The 14,029-nt window shown below is 42.7% G+C and overlaps 1 protein-coding gene across 5 annotated transcripts in view; it reads right to left on the bottom strand.

Annotated features, from left to right (window-relative positions):
* NXPH2 (neurexophilin 2) overlaps positions 1-14,029 on the bottom strand; it is a 38,739-nt gene that overhangs the window by 9,342 nt on the left and 15,368 nt on the right. Inside the window, exon 1 of one of the 5 annotated variants that reach the window (XM_068949275.1) lies at positions 122-286. The exons of the other annotated variants lie outside the window; for them this stretch is intronic. The gene's annotated coding sequence lies outside the window, so the exon portion shown is untranslated. Of the gene's footprint in view, positions 1-121; positions 287-14,029 lie in introns of those variants that run through there. 5 annotated transcript variants of the gene reach the window in all.

Genomic DNA, 14,029 nt, shown 5'->3' on the forward strand with positions numbered 1-14,029 from the left:
AGGAACAGAACAAACAGGGAGGTACTTTTGTCAGAACTTAAAAAAAAAATGGCAAAAATACATCTCTGTGGGAGATAAAGAGCAGCAACCTACATACAGCTCATGCTAGCTTTCTCCTTACCACAGCGCGCTTCCAGGGGATGCTTTAGCTGCTCGCAGTGGACCGATGAAGCGGTTTCCTACACTTTCTCCATCCTTCCCCACTGAGGCATCTCATGGCCTGTTTCCCCTGTGGTTCATGCTTTAGGGAGACCAAACTCCTTGCTGTGTCTGACAGGCACGAAAAGCAGAGTGCGCTGGGGCAGCCTTTCTTTCTACCTCCTAAACACATCCAGAAGTATAGAAGTGCCAAAGTAGGGTTTTTTTTTTTTTTGCTTTGTTTTAGGGTTTTTTTTGGCTCGTTCTGTATTCTGTAGAGGGGCCGTGGCAATGTTGGAGCACCAAAGGAAAGGCAGCTTGGAGATGGTAGCCTGAACCATGATGCTAAACACAAGAGGTGGTGGGCAGCCAGGAGGACCATGAAGGCAGTGGCCACTTCTAAAGGAAATAACACACGGGGATAAAAGTGAAGGTGCCAACGTGCTGCCATCTCTCACTGCGCCCTTCCCTCAGCAATATGGACCTCCAGCTGACGTCTGGCCCAAACTCCAGGACCCAAGCGCTGAGCTGCTCGAGGAGGGAGAGGCTCTGCTGCTGCCGATGGGGAAGCCGCTTGCAGTGGGTGCCTGTGAGCGTGCTGCTCCTGCCTCACCTTCATTTCCCTTCATGTCCTACACAGTTTTGGAAGTAGCGTTTGGAGTTCGCAACCATAAAGACAGAAGACCTGCAAATAATATATTGGCAAACCTACGACCTGAATAAAGAGCCTGTCTGTTTAGCTTGATTAGCTGCGTAACAATTTTGTTACAATTTGTCAAAAGCTGCAAATTCATTATTTCTGCATGTAAATGAAGAGACTGCACACAAATTGCTGTCACAATTTACCCGTGCTAATGGGGGGGGGGGTGGATGTTCAAAAGAGAGGCTGAAACTTGTAGCGTTGGATGCCCTTGCTCTCCAGACTGAGGGGCACCCAATGCACTTTCCCGGGCTTGGACAACTTTCCCCTGTCTTTTCTGTTCCCCTGCTAAATCATAAATAAATAAATACCAACTAGCTGTTGTGACTGCCTTCCTCTCCTTTGGGGGATGACCAAAGTGTTGAGATACTCTCCTGCAAAGTTAAAATCAAGTCAGAAATTTGGAGTTCATCTGCCTGATTAGCTGTCTCATTTACCAAAATGGATCATAAGAAGAGACTCTAGGGTTTACCGTGCTGACTTTAGCAAAGAAAGATATCTCACATGGCGGGAGAGCGCTGCAAAGCAGGGTGTGGATGTGCCAAAGCGCTGAGCCTCCACCCCTGGAGCTGGCCTGCGGCAGAGCCCGCGGTACCCACGCTTCTCGGCATCACCCCCGTCGCGTTAGGGGCTGGCAGTTCTGAAAGTTTTAAAGGATCCCACAGCTAGTGCTACTTTCTTTCACTAATGAAAGGTGGCCAGAAATCCCCTGTTCAATAGCTTACATAATTGGATTGCTTTAACGATTTTGTCCTGTCTCCCGTAGTTGAAACTAAAATGACAAGCTGCTTCAGCAGGAAAAAAAAAACAAAAACTTTCAGGATCGAACTTTGCAGCCCATTAAATTTTCTCCTTGTAAATGAATCTTACAAAGAAATTCCCCCCCCCGCCGAAGGATGCTGTACAGTCATCCCTGCTGACAGCACCGAGGCCCATCGCTGCGGTACAGCGTACTGCTGTCACGGGTAGTGATGGGACTCCCTCCCCAGCAGCCTCTCTTCCGGATCGCCGGGAACATGTCAGAGCAGCGCAACAGGAAAGTGACAAAGAGAAAATGAGGAATGACACACTCAAACTATGTTATCAATATATTAGTAGTGAATATGAATGATTGCTGGCATAACATTTCATTGTCTGAAAGTCAACTAATACTGATAAACAGAACTACGAACTTGAACACCTGCAGGAAACATGAAAACAACGGTAAACGCTGCTCAAACTACTTGACGCTTTCTTTACCTTTGTAGCCTTTTACCTTTCAAGAGCTCCAAACTGTCACAGAAGATAAGTCGGGAAACAAACTGGAGACATAAAAGCAGATATACAGACTCAGCACTATTTTTCCGTACTATAATATGGCAAGTTCCTCTTTTATTCTCAAGCCAGGAATACGGGAACCTAATGAAGTGTGGTTCACCGCGCGCTGCTGAAAGGTAATTTGCCATTTTTCCTGGGAAGATCTGAGAGAGAAAAATCTCTACCTACATCTATATATACCTAAAGGCTAAGATATGTAATAGGGAGAAATTTTTACCTGAATGAGAATATTAGGTAACATTCAACTATCCCACGCACGAGCACATCAATCCAAAACAAACTAGTATGTTAGTATGTTGGGAGACTTTCAAATTCGGGCTATGAGCTCATTGCCTATCTTTAAGCAAAGCAGATGCCGTAAACCCAGTATTATATTTTACAGGACAAAAATCACATTGAAATTCTCCAACTTTCTGTGAGAAAGCAAACTTTCTGTGAGAAAGCAAACCATTTTTCTAAAACAGGCACTTCAATAAAGAAACACATTTGGGAGGAGGAGGAAGCGGAGGAAAAAAAGTGAAAGTAAAAAAAGGCTTTAGGATTATTTTCTTTTTCTATAAAGGTATTTGTGGAAAATAGCTTTGCCATTTTTCACACAACCTTGACTAGCAGTTTTTGCTTATCTTAAATGTTCCCTCCAGCCTCAACTGGATAAATTGCTTATAGCATAGACAGCTTTTAAATGATATCCATGTATTGAATTGATCTGCCTTTTTGTTGAGACAATGGAAAATTTGTTCTTAGAACTGCTTCTTGCCCAAAAACGTGCACAAATGCTACTCCTGAAGACTTTACCTCTCTCTATTTTTTTCCCCCTAAATCTAAAATAGGTCTTTTGCGATAGACAATACGTATCTTATTGGTTCATTTGTAGAAAAACGGTCCCGATAATCACGCTGCCACCGGCTGCTGGATCGCACCTCGGCCGGCTCAGCCGGAGCTTCCCGCCGCGCTCGCCGCCGCCGGCTGCCTGCCGGGCAATGGGCAGCCCTCCCCGAGCGCGACACGCTGCCATCCTGACCTGCGGTAGCGCCTCATCCATCGCCCGTTTTGGACAAATCCAAGGAAAAAGAGTTTATTCCACATCATCACTCTATGCCCTGTGCCCACGGCATTTTTGATCTCTTACTCAGTGCTTGAAAGCGGGGTACGCTGTTAACACCCGCCCAGTTAGAGGGAGGCTGCTACCATGTCTAATCTTGTTCTGATGGGTCAGAAACCTTGAACAGCACATCCACATAACCTTAAAAATACTATTCGGTATTCCCTAGATAGTAGTTACACCAATAATTACTATGATTTGGACAGCAGACTTTTTTTCCATTACTCCAAATTGGTTTGCAACCTTTTTGTTTGTTTGATTTGCTAGCTATAAATGCTTTCCAATAGCGATGCAGACTCCAGCAAGATGAATTTAAGCCTGGTTTTGGATTGCTTTTCCTAGCGATCTTTGGCAGACTCAAAAGTAGCTCCATGGACTGAGGGAGTCTGCTGGCCTCTAGCTGAAAGCCACTACTTAGTGCCATTGCTGCCTAGCTCAGGAGAGAAAGATGGACAGAGAACTATGAGGATATGTAAAGAGGAGCTGATTTTCACATACTTTTGAATCACTATGTGCCTTTCCTTGAGATTCAGGCCAAGCTATCGCACTTCATTTTGCACCAAACTTCACTGGTGCTCTGGGCACATGTATTGGCTAACGGGACTGAGAGTTGTGCTTTAGGAAGAACCTTACATCTAAATCAATATTTAGTTATTTTTAGGGGACGTTTCTATTTGCCTGGTGAGCTTGTGAGACATCCCAGATGCTTTTGCTCCCCACTAAAGTCACCAAGCCACCTGCAGAAGCTGTTCAGCAGCTTGCAGGACCAAAACCTCGACATGCCTTCTCGTACCGCACACTGAAACTGGAACACTTAACTCTTTGCCAGGACGGCTCCTGCTGACCATCCGTCTGTTGAACCTTAGAGTTAATAACTCTCCCTCCTGCTTATTTCTTCATTGCCTGGGAGATTTGGCTTTACATTTGCTAAGATCAGTTCATTAAAATACTAATTTCAAACTGTAATTATCTGTTGGTTAACAGTGCTGGTTGAACCAGCGGTAGCACTCACATGCTCTTAACTGCAAGAGAGGTCCCAGATGCTCCAGCCCCCAGCAGCTCCTTGCAGGAGTCATGGTGCATCTCAGGCAGAAGCTGATTTGGAAGGATTTTCACGGGAAGTGTTTTAAGAATTGTAGTTAATCATTAAGAATATTTTATGATGTGGTGGGAAAATACAATAATGGAAAACTGCTGTATCTGTTAGAAATAAACCTGATTTTACTGATGCTGTCATCTAGGCTTTGTATGCCTTGTAAAATTTAAATTAAAAATGAATTACAGAAGAGCCCTCAGTCTCATCGTTGGAACCAATTCCTGTTTGGATGAGAACTCCGAGACCACGACTCACCTCCCTGCACAGTAAATACGAAATAGCAAATAATGATTTTCTATTTCACTACACCCATGCCATTTTTCACATCTTACACAGGTCTTTTAATAATCTAGCCAGATTAAACGAATAAAAGAACGCTTTTGACAAGCGAGAAACAGAGAGAAGCGGTGCATTTCTAGCAGATTCCAAACTCTGTATTATTACAATGCCTCGGAGATGATTAACAAAGAAAAATATTACGGTTATCTACTCCCTTTGAGAGTCTAACTAATGAACCTCTAACAGCTGCTGTTGAAAAATCAGTAACACTATCACTATCAATTTCAAGACAAAGCCCAGCTGACAGATGTTTGAAGTGATAAATCGGGCTGCACAAGGATTAAAATAACAAGCCCCAAATGGCCTTTAAAAGACAAAGGTGCTGCAGCAAACTATTTTTAGCCCCTTTGGATGCTGTCAAAAGTTAGATCACTGATACAATTATCTTGCAAAACAGCAACGACCAAAGCAATACCCTACGAAAAATCGAACAATGGCAATACTTGAGCCAAGTTTTCAAAACAAACAGGTCTTATATTCAGTTGTGCTTTTAATGGCAGAATCGAGGATGCCATGCTGCCCTGAATATTACTTCTGGGAATGAGTTATGAGAAATATGCACTGGGCTGAAGCATAAAATGTAACTGAATTGCATTCTTGTACATTTTAATTAAACCTATTTTAAAGCAAGAAGTTACATTTTAATAGGCAATGAACACCATTATTTAAATAAGGCATCAGATTTTTCTGTTGCTTCACTGCCGGCTGAATTTCCTAACAACCTGTCACTGAAGTGACAGAGATAATTAAAAGAGTCCAGCGCCGGAAGATACTCCGTGCTCACACACTGTTGCCTTCAACAGGAGACAACTGTAGTGGGGAGAGCAATAGCTGAAACAAATTCAAAGTTTCTGAACTTTATTTCGGCTCTCACTGTTAAGCACATCTTGTTGAGGGTGCGTAACTTTCTGTCACGTTAGGGAGGAAATGTTTTTTCAAAGATTAAGAATGCAGGTATTTTCATGACCCCACTCCAGGCTCAGACCTGCCACGCCAGACTCAGAGGCAGGATCGCAGAGAGGTGCGCGCGTGACACGCTAGGTCCCTCGTACGCGAGGACAGCTGGCGAAGGCGGTGGTGGTGGTCCCCGCCAAGACCTGCCGGGACCCCAGCAGAAGTCTGCTGCTCGACTTGCACCACTTTCTTTGAGCGGTTTAATCACACGCTTAGGGACGTGAAGAACTCAGCATGCAAATCTCCAAATCGCAAAGAGCCGCCAAGCGCGTCCTGCATCGAAGGCTTGGGAAAGCCCTGGTCACCCCAAGCACGTGGGCAATACCCACCTGCTAACTAGGGTTATTCGGCGAATCTCGGGAGAGGTCGCAAATCCGCTTCCCCGCTGCTACCTGAACAAAGTGTGCAGATGTCCTCAGCTGGCTGCGGATGGCGGGAAATGCCTAATAATCTCAAATTCAAAGCTTTCTTCCAGAAAACACATTTCATTGCTTAAGTGCGATGTTTCTGGAGATCCTGCTACCCATGCGCACTGCTCACACCTCCCCAAGTTACGCCTGAAAGACCATGGCAGCTCTCTAAATTAAATTAAAATCTTTTTTCCTTTTCAAACCACTTAGCATGAGGTAGCACGCTGGGACGCTTCTAGCTATTTTACTGCTGCCTATAAACATGCATGCATGCTGCTTTCCTAAATGAATTACTCTCTTAAAGAAGAGAAAATCACTGACTGGAGCTGCCTTATTATTAACTTTTAAGGCAAAACGACGTTATCCTTTGACTAGCAGCAGTCGGCCACGCCTGCAGCCCTTGTGCACTGCTTTCTTATCTGAATAATGCTGTAGTAACAGTAGCTTCGTACTGTAAGGTCCTATTGAAACCCAATTTTAACCCCTTTTAATTTATTCAGCCACCTTTTGTGCCCCCAGAAGAAGAAAAACAGGATCCCTTTCACACTGAACTTGTTCGTGCTTTGAAGATTGAGGGAACAGTTTGAGATTAGTTGGTGAAATCCTTTCTAAATTAGAATGGAAATATTTTCCTTAGCTTTTTTTTTTGTAGCTCATCAATCTAAAAACTCAGCGCTAGGCAAAAAGAAAAAAGAAATGGCAAACCACAATCACTCCCATTCCAGACTAGCGCTAGGTACACGCAGCGCTCATTCTAAAATGACGATTTTGAGACATTTTAAAACGATGAGGTCCAAACTTGAAATCCAGTCCCCGAGTCTTTTTAACAGGGTTTGAATCAGAAGTTGCTTAGTCATCTGTCCTGTACTCAGATGCAATAAATTCAGGACTTGGGTTTAAAAGAGAAGAGATGAGTTTGACACCCAGTTCAACTGGAAGACTGCCATAATACATGCCTGGTTTGTTCCCTTTCAGCAATTCACAAAGATGTTTGATATCCAGGATCCTTGTGTGCACAGGGTGAGAACAGGAGGAGGAGCTGAGCAAAGACAGACTTGCATCAGATGTAAATGTTACGTTCGAGCACAACAGGATTTAATACAAATTGCTGTCATTTGCATATAAAAATATAATTTCAAATCTATTTGCTCTATTATGCTGTATTAAACAAAAAGGGAACATCCAGTGCATCTTTACATCTTTCAGTCTTTCTTTTACTGTGAACTGCTGCGCTTATAACCCCAAGTATTCATTTGGTCTCATCACAGGATGTGTTTGATATTTCAACTGGTATATCCAAAATATTTTCAGGTTGTATAAAAGAACTACACTAGCAGGGTGCTTGCAGTTGGTAGATAAATCACCGGCTGTGGGACTGGGGCTGGGGGAAATGGGACTCTAGCACATTGCTTTTAAGGCACACATCTAAAGTGTACACCCTAGAAAAGGCATAATCCCAGAAACACAGCAGAAAGCATTATGTTCATACACATACTAAAGCTCTTTTAGAGGAAAGGCTATAAAAAGGCACAGCACCTTAAAAAGCCTTCCCTGGGCTGCCATGAATAATGCAAACTGGAATGCAGATTTCAGTGGACACCTGTGTGTTGTAACAGCCAACGTTTCTGCATACTCTGTCTGACTGCAAGCCGCCAAAGGCTTAAATATGAGGTCACTTTGGATAAGCATTTAGTGTGAAATCTTGGCTCTGCTGATTTTGCTGACTTCACTCCCAGCAGATATCTCTTTCCCAGAAGTTTGGAAAATGCCTACGTTATCCACATGCCTCTGCTACCAGTCGCTGTGGCTCCTCATTGACCTGGTCTTGACCACGCATGCTAACAAAAACCAAGTGGTGCCTTTGTAGCTTGGTGTTCAAACTTCTTTTGGATTTTTGTTTTTCGGTTGACCATAGTCTAGAGCTCTGTGGCAGGTACTGAATTTGTTTCCAAAATGGAATTTACTAAATGTAAGATTTATTCTGAAAATAGCCACTGTACAGTAATTAGTTCTCATTACTTTTTAAAAAGCAGATTGAACCAGTTCAGAAGAATCCATTACTGCAAATAAGACTTACAGGTTGCTGCTTAATTCACATTATTGTCTAAAAGGGTTTAATGCAAAATAAGGACTTTCTCACTAAGTATACAAATTCTGAGTCCGCACACAAAACCTAACCAAAATTTATGAATGGGTTTGGGACTGAATGTTAAGTGACCTGCGTTATCTCGAAACCTAAACAAACTGGGGTTGGAAAGAGGAGATTTTTTTTAAGAAACTGGCATGAGATATGATCTAATAAGCAGAAAGTAAAGGAACTGATATGTGTAAGCAAAGACATGCTTAAATATACACACATTTCTTCTTGTTCTTATGAGTTTTTTCATGCAGATTGTGGAGTTCAAAGAAGGAAACACACCTAAATTTAACTGCTACCTCAACCAAAGCTGGTAATGAGCATTAGACAGCCAAAAAACCAGCTCCACTGTGAGGGTTTTAAACTGCCTCCTGCGCATACAAAAGGTGGTACTAGAGGAACTGCACGCAATCCCTTATACTAAAATTGAGTGTGCTGCCCTGCTTGATCAATTACAAATTTTTTGTGAAGTCTATAACTATGTATGTGTGGGACTGAGTCAATAACAACAATGTGATTTCATAAATCTCCCTGATCAGGTCAATAAACTGTGTTACATCAAAAAACATTATGAAGCCTGGTAGCTATGAAGTGCCAGTTGCTTGCGATGAACCATTTTGGGACCGGCTTGTTCGTCTGTCTCCCCTGCTTGCCCGCCTGCCGGAGGAAAGATGGAGGGAGCACAGGGAGTCCTTATGTGCTGCAAACCCAAGAAATTAACTCAGCCAATTGCTCTACCACTGCATTAGTGGGTTAACCAGGTAGGTATTAGGAAGGCCTTTGCTTCCTCTTTCTTCTGCCCTGTCCCAACAACTAACAAACACAGCCTGAGCTTTAGATACTCTGATGGCACAGAGCTTTAAATAAAGGCAATGAGAGCTTAAGGCTCTGGAGAGCTCGTTAGCTACACTCCAAACAGTGCAGCAAAGTAGGATCAAACCTTTAGAAAAGCCATGTGGTGGAAAAGGTAGACAGTGGGGGTCATAAGCTATCCTAGTAATTCAAGGATGCAATCCTAGTAATTCAAGAGAGCAAGATACTGCAAGAGATCAGAGAGCCCTCTCACCTCTCCCGTTCTTGATGAACTGTTTCCTAGCTTTGACTTTTTGAGAAAAAACTTCTTCACTGTGAGGGTGACAGAGCATTGGAACAGGTTGCCCAGAGAGGTAGTGGAGTCTCCTTCCCTGGAGATATTCAAAACCCGTCTGGATGTGATCCTAGGAAATATGCTCTAGGTGACCCTGCTTGAGCAGGGAGGCTGGACTAGATGATCTCCAGAGGTCCCTTCCAACCAAAACGATTCTGTGATTCTGTGACTTGTTATGCCCTTTCCAACAAAACTGAGGCTCTAAGGTGAGAACGATGCTGTGGTTCCACATTGCCTAATATCAGTTGACTGGATCATCCACTGGTATGAACTGGACCTGTCAGGCGCAAGCATCCAATTAGCCAGAGCATATGGGGGTAGAGTGCTAGGTATTTTGGGTCAGAAATGGATAAATAAATACATCTGGTTTTCCTGTTGATCTTGACGGGGGTTGAAGTCAAGAGCCTTCCAGCTCTGGTCCCAGCAGCAGCTCCCTGCCTTCCCCAGGCCATGCGCCAAGGGGAGCAGGCCTGCTGGACTCGTAGGGGGATACATGAATTGTTATCACCTACGTTCAGAGAACAAGAGCTTTAATAGATTATTTCACTGAACAGAGAAAATACTTGACTTGATATTTCCAAATCACCCTCCAGAAAACAAAACCTTGGCAGATCTCCTTCCAGTCAGCAAAGGGCAACACCTCATTAGTGTAGATAAGATGTATGTGGCTCGTGTATGACTTTTTGCTTAGGGCTCAGCTGAATTTCAGCCACAATTCTGATAGCTGAATATGGATCCAAATGTCCAAACAATTCTGAAGTGCACTTCATTGCTGCTCAGCACTTGGGAGGAGAGGTTTTCTCCAGGGTGCCAATGGCACGCTTGACTTCGCTGCTTTTTCACCCCTTGTCTTCATGGTCAGTACACATGATGCCCTAGCACAGATTGGAGGGAGGAAGAGAGGTCCCTAGGCTGCCTGCCTGGTTTCTTCTCTGGATTTGGCTGCTGCTTTCCTGGCCTCCTAGCTGGACCATGATTCTTCCACTGCTGTTTCTCTTCTGGTTCCTCCAGAGGGATCAGATGTCCTCCTGCTCAGCTCTGAATTCAGGTTCACCATGTGCCAGCAGCTTCCCTGCTTGTTTAACTCCTCCCTGGTGCAAGCTGTACGTTGTCAGCATGTCACTAATATCAGGCTCCGCACTAAAGAGAAAGCATCTACTGCTCAGGGGTCTGGCTTATCACTGGCACTCCCCTCCCAGGTTGTCAGAGAGGGGGCATTCAGGCATGTCCACACAAAACCAAGGCAGCCACTGTATTTGGAAAAATGTAAATACTAAAAAGCCAAACACAGAAGGCTTGATGTTCTACTTTTAGAGAAGCATTCAATTTCCTGTACATTACTTCAAGTCCAAAACTAAACGTACCACTCTTCGGTCATTTTCTGTAATAAAAAGCTTGCATTTTGCAGTCACTGCACATGGAAAATATTCCATATATAAGAAGTTAAGACCTATGCAGCCATCCACTGGTTTCAGAAAGAAGTGGCTCAAACGCATGTTGGCTGCAAAGTGACCTTCTCATTTCTGTTCGCTGTGGGCTGGAGTCATGCAAGTAACAGATACGCGTGATCAAGACAAAAGCAAATTATAACATCAGGTAGTACTGAGTGAATATATTCTGTTGCAAAAGGTCTAGAATGTCTAAGAACTGGCTTTGTTTTTTAATTATTTATGGTCTGCGATAAATGACTGAACAAAATACATGTGTTTTTTATTGTTCTATCCATGACTTCCACTGAGCACCCCTTTCCTTTTTTGCTATGTGGTTAATATTATAATTAGACCATTGTATACACTTCAGGGATTTGTAAGAAGTTTTCTCAGTTGTGCTGCACAAAATTCTTCTTACAGAACCATCCCTTTTTTGATTTCCTGCATGTTTATATTATTTATAGAGCAAACAGAGGGAATCAAATCACACAACCTACAAAAAAGTGAAAATTGGGGCCTTACTTGCTCCCAGTAGTAAAGAAATGCAGCATTAAGACTTGAAACTCATTTCCAATTCTCTGTTTGCAACATGGTCTCTGAGCAGCGCATTATCTCACATACCAGATGTGCAGCAGTTTCTAGGTTTGAAAGGGTGCGTTAAATACGGAAATTCAGCCTTATTTCTCCTTTTATGTTGTAAGTCAAAACCTTACTCTGATTTTAATTTAAGTTTTTGTGTTGTTTTGGTGTGTTTTTGGGGGTGGGAGAGAAGTGGGGAGTTTGGCATTCAATTACAGGAATGCAGAAAGAACTAGCAGAAATCATCTGGCACTCAGAGTATCTCAAGTTAACACCACAAGGGAAATCCACATCCAAAACTCTAATTTTATTTAAATTGGTGTAAAATCAGAGTATAGAAACAACTTATGCTGATGTAATTAACTCCATTTAAGTGCAATCTGTCCCGAGACTATGGAACCAAAATGAAAGGGAGAGATCTTGCAAGTTATTTGAACCACTGTCAAATACTATTCTGGAAATACTATTATTGCATGTTAAGGAATGTGAACACATTTAAATAACTAACCTAGCTATTTTTGTGTTACCAATAGGTCTACCAACTAATAAGTTTACTGCTCTCTCTCAGCTAAGATGTGGTATCCTCTTAAAGCAGTCAAATGGTGTTGCAAGAGCATGTTTTTCAGGTTTATGCAGTCATCCTGGAAACAGAGGATCAGGATGAGTAGAAAACTTTGATGCAGTACGCCAGTTTTCTGATATGTTAATAGTACTTGTGACTTAGAAAATTGGAAATAAATGACAGTTTCAGCTCAAGGGAAAAGAGAGACCAGAGTGTGGAAAATTTGGCTTTCTTCTTCAAGGCACACTTTGTCTTGCTGCTTCTCAAGGAAGGCTCCTTTGTCTGCAGGGAGGCATCGAGGACTCTCTTGAATCAAAGGAAAGTCCTTGCTGGCTTCTGCGGGCTTTGACTGGAGCCCAATGCCTCAACATCAGCGCGGTGCTGAGCAGCCTGGTGAGATGTGAGGAGGGTTTCTATGAAAGCTGAAAACGTTCAGTTCCTTGCAGGATCAAATGGCTGCATACCTTTAAAGAAGCTGAGCATGATGTGCAGTGCTTCCAGTCATCCACAAATGAATCAGCTAATTATTTTCTTTTTTTTTTTTGCTCTGGTATAGTCCATCGTCCAATCAGGTTGCTAAGCCAACCACATTGAAATAAATCAACCATATTGTTACATAATTCTTTTTAATAAACAGAGATATCACTATATGAACTAGGTTCCAAGGGGTGCCAGATGCTCCTAAGCAAGGAGGCTAATGCATTTCATTGATTCCAAGAAGCAACCCATTTGTGTGTGATAACTCTTATCATCCAAAATGTTAATTCTGATCTCATTTTAAAGTACATTTCTGTCTTTCTCATACATAAATGAGAACATACTAAATATGGATCTTGCTTAATTCCTCATCACACAATCACATAAAACTGACATCCGAAATGCTGAATAAATGGCTTTGCTCAGATTGGCTTTTTAAAAACAATTAATAAAATTGTAACAGAAAAGAGGCAAAAAACCCTGTCAAAATAATGGCACCCGGTATGAAGAAACAACATACGGCCTCCGAAAACAAAGATTTTACTGAAGAAAGCACACACACTGGAAGGGTAGTGCTCTGTAATAGCAAAAGGGCTTATTTCCTAGCTCATCGCTGCCAGCCCAAGGATGCTCCCGCATGTAATCGTGCTCAGCCCCAAAGGAGCGTAGAGCACTCCAGACGCCAGCAGGGGCGACTCTGGCTGAATTAGCAATGGATGGACGTAGCGCCTCAGACTGACCGAGAAAGCCAGTCCCTTCTGTAAAGAGATTACGTGCTTTAGTTTTGATTAAGGTTTCAAAGATACTACTAGACGAGACAGGACACAAAGATGTTCCCTTCAAACACTGTCAATGACATAGGCTCCTTCAGAGGAGGACATAACGCATAAATCTAACCCAGGAATCAAGCAAGTTTATGTTTTTATCTTCCATGGCCCTTGTTTCTCCTTTTTTTCCTCCCAATACGCAAAACAAAAGATGATTTGTGGGTTTTTTGTTAGTTTCATTGGAGGGTTGAGTGAAGCATACAGAAGTTGAGGTATGCAAACTAACTTTAGTTGCCAGTCCTCTTTAATCAGTCACCACATGCATATTTTATAGGTAGTTTAAAATTAAAAAAAAGCATGTTTAATGCATAAAATAATTCTATGCTGACCTGGGGAAGCTGTACTAGCACTAAGTGATTGGCCATGCAGCGATACCAGTTTGTGTCCTGGAAGCAACCTGGCTGTGCCAATCTAAGGCTATTCTCAGGTTAATTAGCCCTATCTCACACCGTTGTATTGCCATGCTAAAATAACCCTGCTACCTCTTTTGGTGCTAGCTCTTGCAGATCTTGTAAAGGGATCTCTATACAGCTCTGTTGCATTGTACAGACATAAAACTGTTGGCTAAATAATGGAAGTGTTTTTCTCATTAAGATCTATTAGTAGAGAACCTGGCACAAAGGTCTGCCCTTAAAAATCCAGTTACTGGATCTCTATCATAGAAAGCAGGGCTGTGCAAAGCTTGGAAGGGAGGGAGTTAAAAGCCTTCCTCAAAAATACAATCGCTTCTGTATGCTGTGACAGCATGGACAGGTAAGAGCACGTGCTTCCTGAAGAAAAGGCCACTAAACATTAATAACCTTCACCTCTCAAA

The sequence above is a fragment of the Struthio camelus genome, chromosome 6 (assembly GCF_040807025.1).
Source record: "Struthio camelus isolate bStrCam1 chromosome 6, bStrCam1.hap1, whole genome shotgun sequence".
NCBI classification, from domain to species: Eukaryota; Metazoa; Chordata; class Aves; order Struthioniformes; family Struthionidae; genus Struthio; species Struthio camelus.